The sequence below is a fragment of the Pteropus alecto genome, unplaced genomic scaffold (assembly GCF_000325575.1).
Source record: "Pteropus alecto unplaced genomic scaffold, ASM32557v1 scaffold21, whole genome shotgun sequence".
Taxonomy (NCBI): Eukaryota; Metazoa; Chordata; class Mammalia; order Chiroptera; family Pteropodidae; genus Pteropus; species Pteropus alecto.
Genome location: NW_006436282.1, coordinates 4,667,174 through 4,682,143, shown reverse-complemented (window position 1 = coordinate 4,682,143; position 14,970 = coordinate 4,667,174). Strand labels below are relative to the sequence as shown.

Genomic DNA, 14,970 nt, shown 5'->3' with positions numbered 1-14,970 from the left:
CTGAGCCCGAGAGTTTAAGGATGAAATAAAGATGAAAACAGATCTAGCCATCTGAAAAAATGACTGCAAATCTGTTATTATTTGTTCCAAAGCAATACTGCCACCTATTGATAGAAAAATAAACTATCTCAATGTTTTACCTACACATCGCAATGATGGGGAGAACCAGGTACTTACCCCTGGGCAAATATAAAACCGAAGGTAATTCAACATTTTCACCCTGCTCCCTCCCCTCAATTTTTCCCCACGAATATAGCTCATAGGAGTCTTAATATTATGCCACAAAATGAAATACATGATGCACTACATTATAAGAACCCTCCAGAAAGCTGGAATCAACTGTGTTCTACATTTGCTTGAGAGAAACTTTTATTGTTTCATTGTTAACTATCATTCCACATAAGATTTTAAGATCAAGAAACTAAATTTCCTGTTCCGTACGGTAGAAAATTCCCCCAGGAAATTTCACACTTATTAGAAGAGGTGCATTTTCCCTGTGTTTTGCTTAATGGTATATTTTTATTTGGCAAATTCTACTTTGTCTATTGACTTCCATTTATTACATTTTACTATTTTATCACTGGACATAATGAAATTTTACTTTAGCATGAAAACAAATGCTTTTTTAAATCACAATTAAGGGAAAATTACATTTTTTTTCTGATAAAATACTAAAATGTTAACAGTAATACCAAAGACACCATAAAATAAAAATAACACTAATAAAAGTGTTGTGTAGACAGAAAATTTGTCAATTTAATTTTAATTTTTTTTTTTTGTTTGTGTATTAATTTCCCAGCATTTATTAGCAACCTGCTATATGCTGGCAATCTGCTAGAAGCTGGGAATACAGAGATTAATGAGACACAGTCCCTGCTCACTGAGGGACCATACTCTAGGGGGGATAAGACAGATACAAAGACAGATAATTGTAATACTTTGTACAAAGTATAGTTGCCAAAATATTATGAAGACACAGAGAGAAGCACCTTAATCTTGATGGAAATATGGAGAGTAGGGCAGCGTGGTTGAGGGAAACCGAGTCTTAAGTTGTGAGTAGGTGTTAGCTTGGCAAAGGGGAGGGGCTGAAGATGGTGGAGGGGCTGAAGATGGGGCTGATGTGAATTTTGAAGTATCTGTGGGGTGGTTTCCAGGTGAATCAGTCCAGCAGGGACTGGAAATGGGAGCCAGAAGCAGGGCCATAAGTTAGAGAGTGAAAGGTATATTTAGGATTTCACCAGGAGACTATTTAGCAAGAAAAGATCCATGGACTGAGGAAGAACACCTGAGAAGGCCCAGGTAGTTTGGCTCGCAGAGAACCTCCAGCAACAAAAAATCTGAGATCTAAGAGAACCAGGAAGTACAGTCATGGAATCTAAACTAATCCACAGCCTCTAGGACAAATTGACTACAAGTTTCATTTTGTCTTATTAAATTTTATTATTATATTACTATTATATTATTTTATATATTATATGTATTATTATGTTGTTATTATTAAGTTTAATTATTTTTTAAATAATTGCCAACATTTAAGAGTTGAGAGAGGTCACATAAAATCTGCGTTCCTAGCTTCCCTTGAAGCATTGGGAAATCTGGCTACAGAGGGCCTGAGTCCCTCACAGTAATGCAGGGGCTGCCCTTTAGCTATGGGAACAGGCTCTTCGAGTCCTCACATGCTTATATCTTAATGTGGCCTTCTTAATTCATGGACATGGCCTGCTTGGCTCTTCTGGACACTTGGATGTGGGATCTTTTACTAGAATTTCAAGAAAGGTGTGATCAACAAATGTCCACTGTGGCAGAGGAATGAATAAAGAATGAGAAAATTTCCCCTGCTTTTGAATTAAGAAATTATGAGTCATCTGAGTGTCTTCAGTAAGGGAAGATTAAGAAGGTGATAAGGCACAGAAGTAATAAGCAGTTGCTGTGGGTTGAGGAGTGACCAGGAGGGAAGGAAGAAGGGAGTGACTATGGAGCGGCAGCCATTTTTTTTTTCTTTTGCAAAGAGCCATAGCGCTGAAGTTTTTGGCTTTTTAGGGGCCAAACGATCTCTATTACAACTATTCCACTGTTGCAGTGTGAAAGCAGGCAGAGGATCGTATAAACAAATGAGCGTGGCTGTATTCCAATCACATTTTTTTGATAGAGATGGGCTTCTTATGAGCCACAGATTGTCAAACCCTAGATGGGGCATGCTGGGTCGAGGGACAGAATATTGGGTTGAGAGGAATGCGAGCAGGTCTGTAGACATGAAGAGAGGAGTCAGTGGACAGGGAGATGTTGAAGGTAAAGGAAAACAAGAGGAAGATTGAGGAAGCCGCTTCCAGAGGGAACAGGGCAAGGCCCTCAGTGGTGGTGAGGGGCCCAACAGAGACCTTGCCCACTGAGACTTCGGCAGAGCTGGAGAACAAGTTAATAGTATGAGTAAAATGAGGCAGGGCATCATTGGTTGTGCTGATGCTGATGGATAAAACAAGAAGTGAAGTGAAGAACTGAAAGTTTTGTGGATAACTTCCTCTCAAAGAGTCATTGAGGAGATAGAATAATGAAGTAGTCAAAAACTAATAGAAATATTGATAAACAGTGCTCAGGGCTCAGCTGAGGTTGGAAACTGCAAAATGATTGGGTATCACTTTGTGCAACAGCGATACCAGACAAGGTAGATTACAGCATTGGTCGTGATTTAGATATTTCTGGTAAGATAATAATTTAAAACAAAGGAGCCTGGGCTGCATAGTGGAAGAAGAGAGACCAAGAGGGTCCTGTTAGACCATAATAAAAGAACAGCTCAAGGAATTAGAGATTTTTTGTGAACGGATACAGTGGATATGAAGGTAGAGAGAGCAGGAAGTATAGAAGGTGATCTGAGAATAGACCATTGGAGTTTAGAATTTCTGAGTTGGAGCATTTTCAGGATATTAAGATCCAGGATAGTCTCTTTGGATTAGGAGATTGAAATGCAATGCAGCAAAGGAGATTAAGGAACTGTGAATTAAAATTGCGTAGTGGCTATCTTTATAGAGGTTGCAGTCCCTCAGGATTTGGAGTGGAGGGGATTTTATTTAATTATGGAGTGTGACCTAAAGGCAGTAGGTGACCGCAGTGAGGAGTGGAGGACGATATCTGGATGGCCGACATGAGAGAGGCAGAAGCAGTAGCTCTCCTTCCTGGCTTGCAGATCAGATGCCTGCCTGGTAGCCCTGCTGAGCAGGCATGCCTCCGTTGCCAAGGAGACCAGTTCATCGCTATCTGCACAGACAAGGCAGGCTGGAGCCTGTCGTTTAAGATAGGAGGAGTCTGCTATTTATGCTCTCTCCTGAATGTACGAAAGCCCTGCTGTGAGGTTTCTCTTGCTCTTCCATGACATATCCTGTCAATAGAGAATATGTCAGACTTCTCTGCCTGCCTACTTTTTGCTTATCTCTGATTCTATTCAAATTGTAGCTCCAGCCAATAACGGATGTCCTACCCCCTCTCTCTTCCACCAGCAAGTAGACAGGCAATTGCAACATCTGTCCAAATGTGTCCATGGAAAAGAGCCAAAAATTTTCCTAAATAACTACCACACTCTCGAGGGGCTATACAAACCGGGCTGTGGAAGAACCCCTTTGGAAACTCATGTCAGGGATAGTACAAGCTGTGAACAGTTAGTGACCACTCTTCTCCCAGCTCTGTCCTGAGACAGGCCTCAGACCAGGACTATCCAGTGGGAGCATTCTGAGGCGTGTCTGACGAGAACTATAAATATGGGCTTAATGAAAGAAGACAAATATGCAATGCACAGCTTTTTAAAATTATTTCTATTTTTTTTAATTTTATTTTTAATTTTTATTTTTTTAGGTGAGGCAACCCTTGGTTGACCTCACAGATTGCAAGGAACTTGTCAGCTTACAATCCCTTATTTATTTATTTGTTTGTTTGTTTGTTTGTTTATTTTTAGTTTTTATGCCTACAGCACTTGGTCTTCTTAGGTTGTCTCCCATCCAAATATTAACCAGGCCCGACCCTGCTTAACTTTACATGGCTTTTTTAAACTGCACATAGTATAATTCTCACAGCTTTGTTAATCATTCTTTTCAATTTAATACACCTCTTCCCCCCTCTCCCCCCGGCACACACAAACATTTTTTCTCTCAGAAATTGAAGATTGACTTTTGGCACCAAGTATAAGCTGGCCCCTATGATCCAGAGAGAGGAACGAACAGGAGTTAAAATGCAGCACCCAGGGCTAGGCCGTGCCCTTATATCTGGAGCCTTAGAAACAGAAGCTGAGTCTGCGCTATTCCTTAGCTGTTGCATTTGGAAGGGGCTTCCCGTCAGCTATTTAAAGAACAGCTGAGGCATATTTTAGGCATGAATCAGACCCAAGGGCTGGCATTTGTCCCCTCCATTTAAGACCTAAGACCCATATCTCTCCAGACAAGCATTTCTAAAAACAGCCAATGCTGGTGCAGATGTCCTGCTGTTATGGCGCGAACGATTCTGAGACCCACGGAGCCAATTGAGATTAATTATGAGCCTTTATTAGCTGGCCGGCTACTGACTCTCTACCACGCAAGGCTAGAGGAAATCAGCCCCGAGCTTTCAGAGGAGGCAGCAGATAAAGCTTAAGACCATATCCTGGTGGTCTCCTGAACAAGCAAGCAGATTACAGAAGTGGAAGTTGGCTGTTAGCATATCTTTGCCTGGAACAACGCCCTTAATTAACAAGTAAATGGATTACGGGAGCAGACATTGGCCATCTTCATATCTTATACAATACACTTCCTAAACCACACACAAGCAAGTAGGACAACTTCTGGTATCTAAAGATATTTCTTCCCTGTAGCTGACTTAGCTAGTTGGCTCACTTGAAAATTTTCCACCCTTAACACTGTAAGTGGGAGAAGCCTGTCAGAGAATACCAACCCATCTTCATTCTGTGGGGTGCAGGGGTACTGGCCCACGTCCAGAGTGGCTGGGCAGCGGCGGTCTTCAGCTAACATGGGAAGTGGGGAGAACATTTACCCCTGGTTCTCACTTTAGACAGATGAATCAATCTTATGGCATTAACATTTAGGAGTTTTTTGTTTTAATAAATTTGAAACCTATCTCATTTTATTTGCAAGGTTATTTTTAACATGTTAGCTAAGCCAGCCTACCTCCATCTAGTAATATTTACATGGATATTTTGGTACACTCAGACGAGAGAATAGAACACAAAGCTAAGACGTTGTTTCACTTTCATTTAGTAACGTCTGTTCTAAATGACAATGTGGGAAAAGTAAATGACACCAGTTCGGTTTTCAGTGTAAAGCAGAGATTTCAATACTTTACATAGGAATCATCTAGAGCTTTTTTTTTTTTTAGGTGAGGCAACCCTTGGTTCACCTCACAGATTGAAAGGATTTTGTCACCTTACAATCCCTTACTTTTTAAAAAATTTTTTACGCCTACAGCACCCAGTCTTCCTAGGTGGTCTCCCATCCAAGTACTAACCAGTCTCTACCCTGCTTAGCTCCCAAGATCAGAGGGGATCAGGCTTGTTCAGGGTAGCATGGCCATAGACTGGCTAGAGCTTTTATAAAGTTACGGTGCCCAGACCTCACCCAACACCAAGCACACTGGCATCTATAGGGGTGGGAACCAGGAGTCAATAGTTGTAGATTTCCTCGGTGATTTCCATGAACAGACAGACCTCTGAAGAGTGTCATTTACCCAAGTGATGACAGGTGTCTCTCTTAGTTCAAATCATATTGTATTCATTGCCGTTTTCACTTAATACTCTGAGGATTGATTTGATTACCCTGGATATTTCTGAAGCCTAGTAAAATCAGTCATTGGGAGCCAGCAGGGATAAGAGCCAGATGAGAAGCAGAGGCTTTCATGATCCAGAGGGGAAATTTTGTCAGTCATCAAACCTGAAGTGTCAATCAAAGTCAGAGGTACTGAGCCCTGAGTCTGGAGAGCCGCTGGGACATGGCACAGGAGAAGTAAGTACAGTGTAAGTGGGAAGTGCACCAGGAAATTTCTTGGAATAATTTTTCCCTGTAGCTAGATCTTACAAGTCAAATGTTGTAGGATCCTAGGATGGTCACGCTCTGTTTAAAGGGACAGGAACACAGTGTAAGACCCCCAATTTTTTAAGCCTCTAAGGTGATGATTCTTATCAATGAATTTTTTTTTCTAGTTGAGAGCTTCCTTTGTTATCATTTTGTTGAGAAAACAACCATATTTCTTTATCAAATATGTGTTGAGTGTCTTTTCTGTGCTAAGTATACCATCAGTCGCTAGGGATACAAATATCAAATAGAACACAGTATATACCTGTGAGAATCCATAACTTAGATGGGGAAAGGAATGCATAAGTCAAAAGCTTTTAAATAAAATGTGGCAAAAAAACTATGCTAGATTTAGACAAAGTTCTGTGAGTCTGATGTTAACGCTAATGATATCGACCCTCATTGATTTCACTTTCTTTCTCTCATTGGTAAACCTTGGACTTTGTATTTCATGTATATAATGTAAATTAATACTCTGCTGCTTTGTCCTGTTATTGTCATTTGGGAGATGTATAAAGTGAGCTATAGGAAATCTAGGAAGAGGCCTGAAATTCACACCATTTTGATCATTTGGTGCATTTTCCAAAAGTCCTGTCCTTGATTTCCTAGTTAGCTTATACTTTTGCCTCTTCTGTGATTGTTAAGTCACTTAAATTCCTTTAGGGGACTCGTGTTTTCTTGTTAACCTGCAATAATAGCAAAATTTGTGACTATATTCTTAAAAAATTCAGATCCTATCTGATATTTGAAAGACTTTTTTCCCCTTACATTTATAAATCAAGGTCACCTGTTCTAAATTCTGTAGACTTAGTAATCTAACAAGATTCTTACACAATTTATACTAAAAAAAAAAAGCACCCAGACTCCATGACTGTTCAAAGCCCTCTCTAATAGTGGGTTTATACTTTTGCCAAATATTAACCCACAGACATGGTCCCAGCTTGTTGAACCAGAGAGGAGAACAGCCTATCTCCCTAACTTGTGATTATAAATTGCGGTTATTAAGAAAAGTCCTGTAAAGTACTTGGTGCTTTATTCAGCACATGGTAAACTCTCAAAATGAGTTAGCATGATATAGTATCATGTAAAGTTTCTAAGAGCAGTTCAATTATGAACAAACTTGAAGGTATGAATGGAAGATGGGCAGTGTTTGGATACCATAAGGGATGCAAGGAAGGAACAAGAAGGTAGATGTCTCAGCAGGGGAGTCCAGGCAGTTTGGGATCCTAAACACAAGACTGGAGCAATTTATCTGGAGTCTGCTGTGTGTCACTCAAGGGGATGAAATTCTTTACAGAAGTTAACAAAGGCTGGATTGCTACTGTAAGAAGTTGTTTCTTTTAAAATATTTTCAAGTTTTTAGAGATGTTGCCTGTTTCTACCATAGTAGAATTGGGTGGAAATATCTGCTTTACCCATATCTCTGCTCCCAGTGATTATTTTTTAACATTTTGTTACATTTTCTTTCCTAAATAGTGATCCCTAATCTTTCAAATATCTTTTGTCTCTCCCCTCAATAAATTTATTTGCAATCTCCATGTGAATTCGTTGGGCTCTTCCCTTTTTTTCATTTCCTGACACGCCCTTGTCCACATTCTCATCATCTCTTCGTTGATCCGTTGCACAGCTTCTCAGCGAGACTTCCTCAGCTGCCGCTGTGGAAAACTCTGAACTGAACTGTAACATGCTTATTAGAACAGTGCTTCATACAAGAATTCATAACTCTTGCTTTTATAATCATCCAGCAAGACTGAAGCAGAGAAAAAAGGAGAGTCTAACAAGGTGAATGAGAGGAAATGATCTGGGTAGAAGGGAGAGGGTACTAAGACATAAAAGATGTAGATGCTCAAAACCAGAATGACAAACAATGTACTCTGGTAGGTCCATGATATTTACCAGGCTGATTTAAGGCTTAAAGTGCTGGCAGATTTGCTAAGCAATTACACTGGGACCAGACAGGCCCAGGGAACCAGAAGCCTAAATTAGATTATCAAGCTTAAGACAGCAAGTAAGCTGAGCTGCTTGTACACAGCATTCGTATCTGGAATAAATAAACTGCAATAGTTATTCTCCCAGGCTTCTACCCTAGGGAGAAAGTCAGGATAAAATAAACACAATTTAAACATAAACATTCTGGTTTATAGGACTTAAAAACGGAAGAGGTTGATTTATTTCTAGGGTGGCTCAGCTTCCTGGCTCCTTCTGATCTTATCTATGTACAATTTGTAAAGGAAGCAGGGGACTTAATGTTTCTAGGGCCACCTTTCAAATCGTGGGAATCATCTTGAATCTCCATTATCTGTTAGGCAGGAAGTCCACACTGCTGCCTTTCCTCTTCCATTTTTACTTTGTGGGTGCACCAGTCCCCCAACCCTGCAGTCCACTCTCTGTGGATGTTAGAGTTACCCTTCCAACCGCTACGCCTGATTATGCCCACCTCCAGTTTAAAAACCTGTGCTCACCCCTGTTGTCTCCAGAGGGAGGTGAAGTGCTGCCTAGGACCTCTAGAGTCTGACCCATCACATCTGCTTCACAAACCTGAGCCCTAGTAGACAACTTTTTCCAGAACCTACTGGGACTTTCCAGCTGCATCATCATTGTCCATGCCTGAAATGTTTCTCCCTTCTATGTGTGACTGGAGAATTGGTACTTATTGAATGGCAGTGCAATGCTTCCCAAGCATGGAAATTATCTAGGGGTTGCTTTCAAAACACACACGTACACACACACACACACACACACACACACACACACACACACACACACACACACTTCAGATCCTTGGGCCATTCCACTGAGCTATGGATTCTTAGCACATGGAAGTGTATTTGAGAGGCATTTCCAAGGCTGGGAACCACCAAAGTATACAGTATTTTCATTTGTAGGGCTTTGATTTGAAAGTCCATTCTTTGCCTCACCTAATGTTGATAAGTATTCATATTTTTAAGTAACAAATGCTAGTAATAGTAAAAAAAAGTTTAAAAAATATTTGTAAGTAGTTCTGTATCAATTTAAATCTTCCTCATTCCACCCCAAGCCCTGAGAGGTTAGAATGCCAGGAGACCTCTGTGGGGAGGGAAGCATCTGTCCTTGGTCCTCAAGTCTGGAAAGCTGGGCTGGGCAGTCCTAGGTTTACCTGACCTCAGGTGCAGAGTATCAAATTATATTTCTCAGTTCATGGCACATTATCATTATATGTCCTTCTCTTGTTTTATTTATCGATTCCCTATTTATTCCTAATTTCCCCATATGAAGCTGTTCTAAAGTATTTAATGTCTATCTTTTTGTATGCATTCTTGTATAATGTGTATTATTTGTATGCAAAAATTTTGATTTATGCAAACTTATGCAATGCTATTATCTATCCGTCTTGTTTCTTATGCCTGGTTTGCCATTTTGGAAGGAATGGGAAGTTCTGGAGCCCGCAATGGATACAATTTTCACATTTTTAATGAAATGCCTACTTTGCATGACTCTATTAAGGAGGGAGGCACTACGGGGATGTGGCTAAGAGCTCTAGCTCTGGCTTCTGAATGCCAGAGTTCAGATTTTAGCTCCTCCAGTTATTAGCTTCCTGGTCTTAGTTAGGTCGTTTAACCTCTTCAGCTTTTCAGTTAAGTTACCTGTAAAGAGAGGATACTTTAGCACACATCTCAGAGGTTGTTATAAGAATTAAATTTGATAAGCAGATTTGTGATAAGCTGCTCCTTTTATTGGAGGAAAAATCACACTGCAGATTGTACCACAAATCCCTTTAGGGTCCTCAGCGATGCTCAGTGGCCCCTTAGCTGTAGCTCGTTAAAGCCTTTTCAGCAGTTCTTTACTACATTTTCCTTATTTTCAAATTACTTTATCCCCAGCAGGCTCACATTTGGCAGACAACCTTGCCTCTTATTTTTTAAGGAAAATAGAGATCATGAGGTATAATCTTTGATTCATCTTTTCTCCTTCCAAGAAAAACACCTGTGCTCTCTTCCTGCTCTCTTATTCAGAGAAATAGAAATTTTGCCTCTTCAAGCTTAAATCCTCCACCTACACCAGAGAGTCAAGGTTCCTGCCTTTGGGGAAATAACATGCCAAAATGTGGGTATAAGCAATAAACAAAAAAAAAATCCATATAGAAAATATTTTTACTTAGCCAGAAATACTTTGAGGATAACACAACAGGGAGACTTTCATTTGGGTGGAAAGGGAAGGTCTTTCTGAGGCAGTGACATTGAAGTTGTCACAAGGCTGTCATATGAAGATCAATGGGCAACAAAATCCAGACAGAGAGGAGTCAGTCCGTGCAAAAACCCTCAGAAGAGAAGGAGCTTGATGTGGGTGAGGAGCAGAAGGTCGCCCAGTGATGGTGAAGTCCAGTAAGCAAGGAGGACATAGCCAGAGATCAGGCCAGTGCAGCGCTGTCTGGTAGAACTTTGTGACGATGGAAATGTTCTACATCTGTGCTGTACACTATGGTAACCACTAGCTACATGTGGCTGTTTAAGTTAATGTAAATAAAATAAAGTCAGTTTTTCAATCACATGAGCCGCATGTGGCTAGTGGCTACCATACTGGACAGTATGGGGATCAGAGGGAAAGCAAGTATAGCTCAGTGGGGCTTTGCTTACCAAGTCAGGAGTGTTGAGTATTTGCTAAGTGTGGTGAGAAGTCACTGGAGGGTTTGAGGCATGACTGATTTACTGATTTACTATGACTGATTTACATGTTAAGAGATCACTGGGGCTGCTGGGAAGAGGGCAGGGGTGGAGAAGTGATCTGGAGAGGCAAGACGGGGAACAGTGAGACCGGTTATAGTTATTGCAGTTGCCTGGGACACAGAGGAGGGTAACTTGGACTAGGATAGCAGCCAGGAAGCAGAGAAGTGGATGGATTCTGAATTTATTTTGGTGGTAGGCCCAACAGAGGTAATGGATAATTTATTATTTATTTTTATTAAGTTTTTGGGGGTAACATTGGTTAATACTATTATATAATTTGCAGGTGTCCATTATAATTTGACATCTATATATTCTATTGTCTGATTACCACCCAAAGTTTCCTTCAGCTACTATATGTTTGACCTCCTTTACCCCGTCTATCTGTCCCCTCCTCTGGTAACCACTAGTCCATTGTCCATGTCCCTGAGTCTCTGTTTGTCCTGTTCATTTGTTGCTCTTAGGTTTATATCCCACGTATAAGTGATTTTCTACTTTTTTAATCTGGCTTATTTCACTCAGCATGGTTATCTCGAGGTCCATTCACATTGTCGCAAATGGCAGTATTTCATCTCTTCTTATGGCTGAGTAATATTCCATTGTATATATGTACCACAGCTTCTTTAGCCAATCACCTATCATAGGACACTTCGGTTGCTTCCATGTCCTGGCCACTGTGAATAATGCTTCTATGAACATCGGTGTGCAAATATATTTTTGGATATGGGTTTTCAAGTCTTTGGGGTAAATATCCAGTAGTGGGATTGCTGGATCCTATGGTAGATCAATTCTTAGTTTTTTGAGGAACCTCCATACTGTTTTCCATGGTGGCCGTACCAATTTGCAGTCCCACCAGCAGTGTATGAGGGTTCCTTTTTCTCCACATCCTCTCCAACATTTGTCATTACTTGTCTTCTTGATAATAGCTATTCTAACAGGTGTGAGATGGTATCTCACTGTGGTTTCGATGTTGAGCATCTTTTCATATGTTTGTAGCCATTTGTATGTCCTCCAGGGAGAAGGTAATTGATGATTTAGATGTGAGATGTAAAGGAAAGAAAGGAACCCGTGATAATTCCTAGGTTTTTTGATGAGCAAATTATTTCATCACATGTATTAATGTCATTAATTAGACTCTTCCCATTTTTAAGGTGGATTACCTTCCCTTTCTTTCAATTATGGATCCATTTTAATGACGAAACTTACAGCATTTTAGAATCGCTTGGCATTGCTGGTGTGTTTTGCCTCTCCTCACACTTCCATTGATGTTGCTCTTTTCCTGGCCACCATTGACTTTCTCCATGTCAAATAATATGGCTAGTTCTCGTTCTGATCCTGCTTAGCTGCTACAATACGTGCAGTTTTCGCCTACTCCTTTTACCCATTGACCCAGCCACTCTCTCCTGATCCTCCTCCTGCCTCAGCCTGTGCCGAGTCAGTCTTTGCTTGCTCCTGCTAGGCCGCCTCCCAGGCTCAGTGTTTGTCTTCGCTCTCGCACACCTGGGTAATCGGATCCACTCCGTTGTCTACATTTCCCATCCATATTCTGCAGTCTCACACATCTATAAAATAATAACATCAGCCATTTCTATGAGCCAGGAACATTGCTAATTGATTTCAACACGTTTCTCATTTAAGCCTTCCCTGAACTCTGCGGGGTAGGTGTGACTATTCTAATTGTCAGACATGGGAGCTAAAGCTCCAGAAGGTGTAAGCCTTGCCCAAACTCAAAGAACCAAAAATGGCAGAGCGTGGATTTAAAGCCAGGCCCATGAGGCTCCTCAGCTGTTGTTATAACTAGTGCTTACTGATGCCTGTGGCCCCAGCTCAGACCTCACATTTCCAGATCTATACTTGGAGCTGTCTAGCACATGTACCTCATTTGCCTGAAAATAGGCATAAAACCAAACTTATTATTGCCTGCTCCTTACCTCTGTGAACTCTACAGACAAATAACAAACTAAAATATCTCCTCTCCTTGTATTCCTTATTTGGTGTCATGGTACAACCAATCCAGCCTCCAAAACTAGAGACATCTCTGTCTTTTACTTCTTCTCTACCTTCCCACTTTTAGTTGATTTCCCAGTCCTGCAAAGTGTACTTCAGGTGCCCTCACACTTCAAGGGTTTGAGAACCACTCTAGCCTGCATTGGGGTCACCAGGAAGGCTCATTAAATCCCAAAATACTGGGCCCTGTACCCAGAGTTTCTGATTCAGTAGGTCTGGGCTGGGCTCTGGGCTTGTCTAAAAATTCCCAGGTGATGCTGCTGCTCTGAAGACCACACTCTGAGAACCAGTGGTCTACAGCGAGTCATGGATCCCAACCCACAAAGCACAGCGCAGGCCATCTGGGATATGCAGAAGTGCCAAGTGCAGCAGAAGCACAGAGGAAGAAGGAATTTATTTTGCCTGGGAATAAAAAGGAAGGCTTATTACAGGGGAAAAAAACCCAGTCAATCACCAAATGACTGGGAATGGGGTCTCTTTGTCACTCTGAAAAACCAATGCTGTAAAGCTATATCTCCATTATGCAGAGTCCCATTTCTTTCTAGGCTTACGAATATAGTGTTAACATGTGACCTCTCTGGGGTCTCCTCCTCCACACCTCAGCCTGTAATCTAAGCCAGAACCGGCCTAGCAGAATCAGAGTCCATTCCTCTCTTCATAGGGACTTGCAAAACATGATGAAGTGACTACTCTGCATTCAAACTGCCAGACAAGCAGGGCACGGAAGGGGAGAGAGAGCCGAGGAGAGAGCTGTGCCTAGCAGCTGCAGCTGCCTGTCTCTCCCGTTCTTCAGGACCTCACTCTGCTCCAGTAATTTGCAGAGCCCCGTAGACTTTGAACCCTTCCCTCCTGAGAAGTGTGTATCACCACTGATCCCTCCACCCCTGGACAGAGAAGGAAGCTGGGTCGTGGGCTGGAACTAATCAGAGTAGCACAAGGTGGAGGAAAACCAGAGTCACGGGGATCATGTTTATCTTGTCACCTCTTCATAGCTTCGATCCCTCCTCCCTTTTGCTACAAGCAAATGTTTCTTTCCAGAAAGTAACAATAACCATTTTAAAAGAATGAGAGAAGAGAGAAGTAAAACTCACAGGATTTTAATAATTGCACAAAACAACATTGTAAGCATACAGGTAGCAATGATAAAAGAAAAAAACCCCATAATCCCATCATTTCAATGTGTCCAATAAACTACAGACATTTTTAAAGAAATGGGCCTTCTTATATCTATATATATTTATGATCAGAGTTTTGATCAATGATTGTCAGCCCTAGCTGCCCATATGAATTACCAGGGGTGTCCAGGCCCTCTGGGGCTGGGGCTCAGGTAAATGCACCTCTACTTTTGTTAACTTTTTTTTATTGAAGTAAACATATTGTATCATAAATGTGAAGCTAGATTAATTTTTACAAACTGAACCAACTCAGGAAACCAGCACCCACATCAAGAAACATTGTTACCAGCAGATCAGGAAACCTATTTGTACCCTGTCCTGCGACTACAGCCCAGTGAAAGTCGTCAGTGTCCTGATTTCTGACATCATGGATTAGTTTAGTTTGTTTTTAGAATTAAAAGGGAAAAAAAAAAAAACAGAATTAAAACAATATATACTCTTGTGTTTAGCTTTTTTCCTTCAGTGTTACATGAGATTCATTCATATTGTTGCAGATAGTTGTGATTTGTTCATTCTCATTGCTGTATAGTATTTCATTCTACAAATAAACCACCATTTATTTATCCATGTTATTGCTAACAGGCACCTAGATAGTCAACAACTAATAACTGAGATATATTGAAATTAAGAACTTTTGTTTAACAAAAGTCACCATTAGGAAAAGAGATATAAAGTATTCTCAATACAAAACAAAGGAATCGTACCCTGAATATTTTATATATATTATCCTATGTTTATTATCTATAATAATATATGTATTATTATATAGAATATATTACATATTAATGTTTAAAAACTAACTCAGATTAAAAAGTTATTGACACATCTCAAAAGAAAATATACAAATGACCAATAAACACATGCTGAACTTCATTAGTGGTTCTAGATATGCAAATTAAAACAATCACTGGAATGGCTAAAATGAAAAGGACAGAGATACCAAGTCACGATGAGGATGTGGAATAATGAGGATTCTCATACTCTGCTGAAGTGAGTGTGAATTAGTACAATCACTTGGAGAAACTCGGTAGTATCCGTGAAAGC

The 14,970-nt window shown here is 40.6% G+C and overlaps 1 pseudogene; it reads right to left on the bottom strand.

The window, feature by feature from the left end:
- Positions 1–5,432: 5,432 nt before the first annotated feature.
- On the bottom strand, positions 5,433–5,551 carry LOC112479917 (annotated as a pseudogene).
- Positions 5,552–14,970: the final 9,419 nt, after the last annotated feature.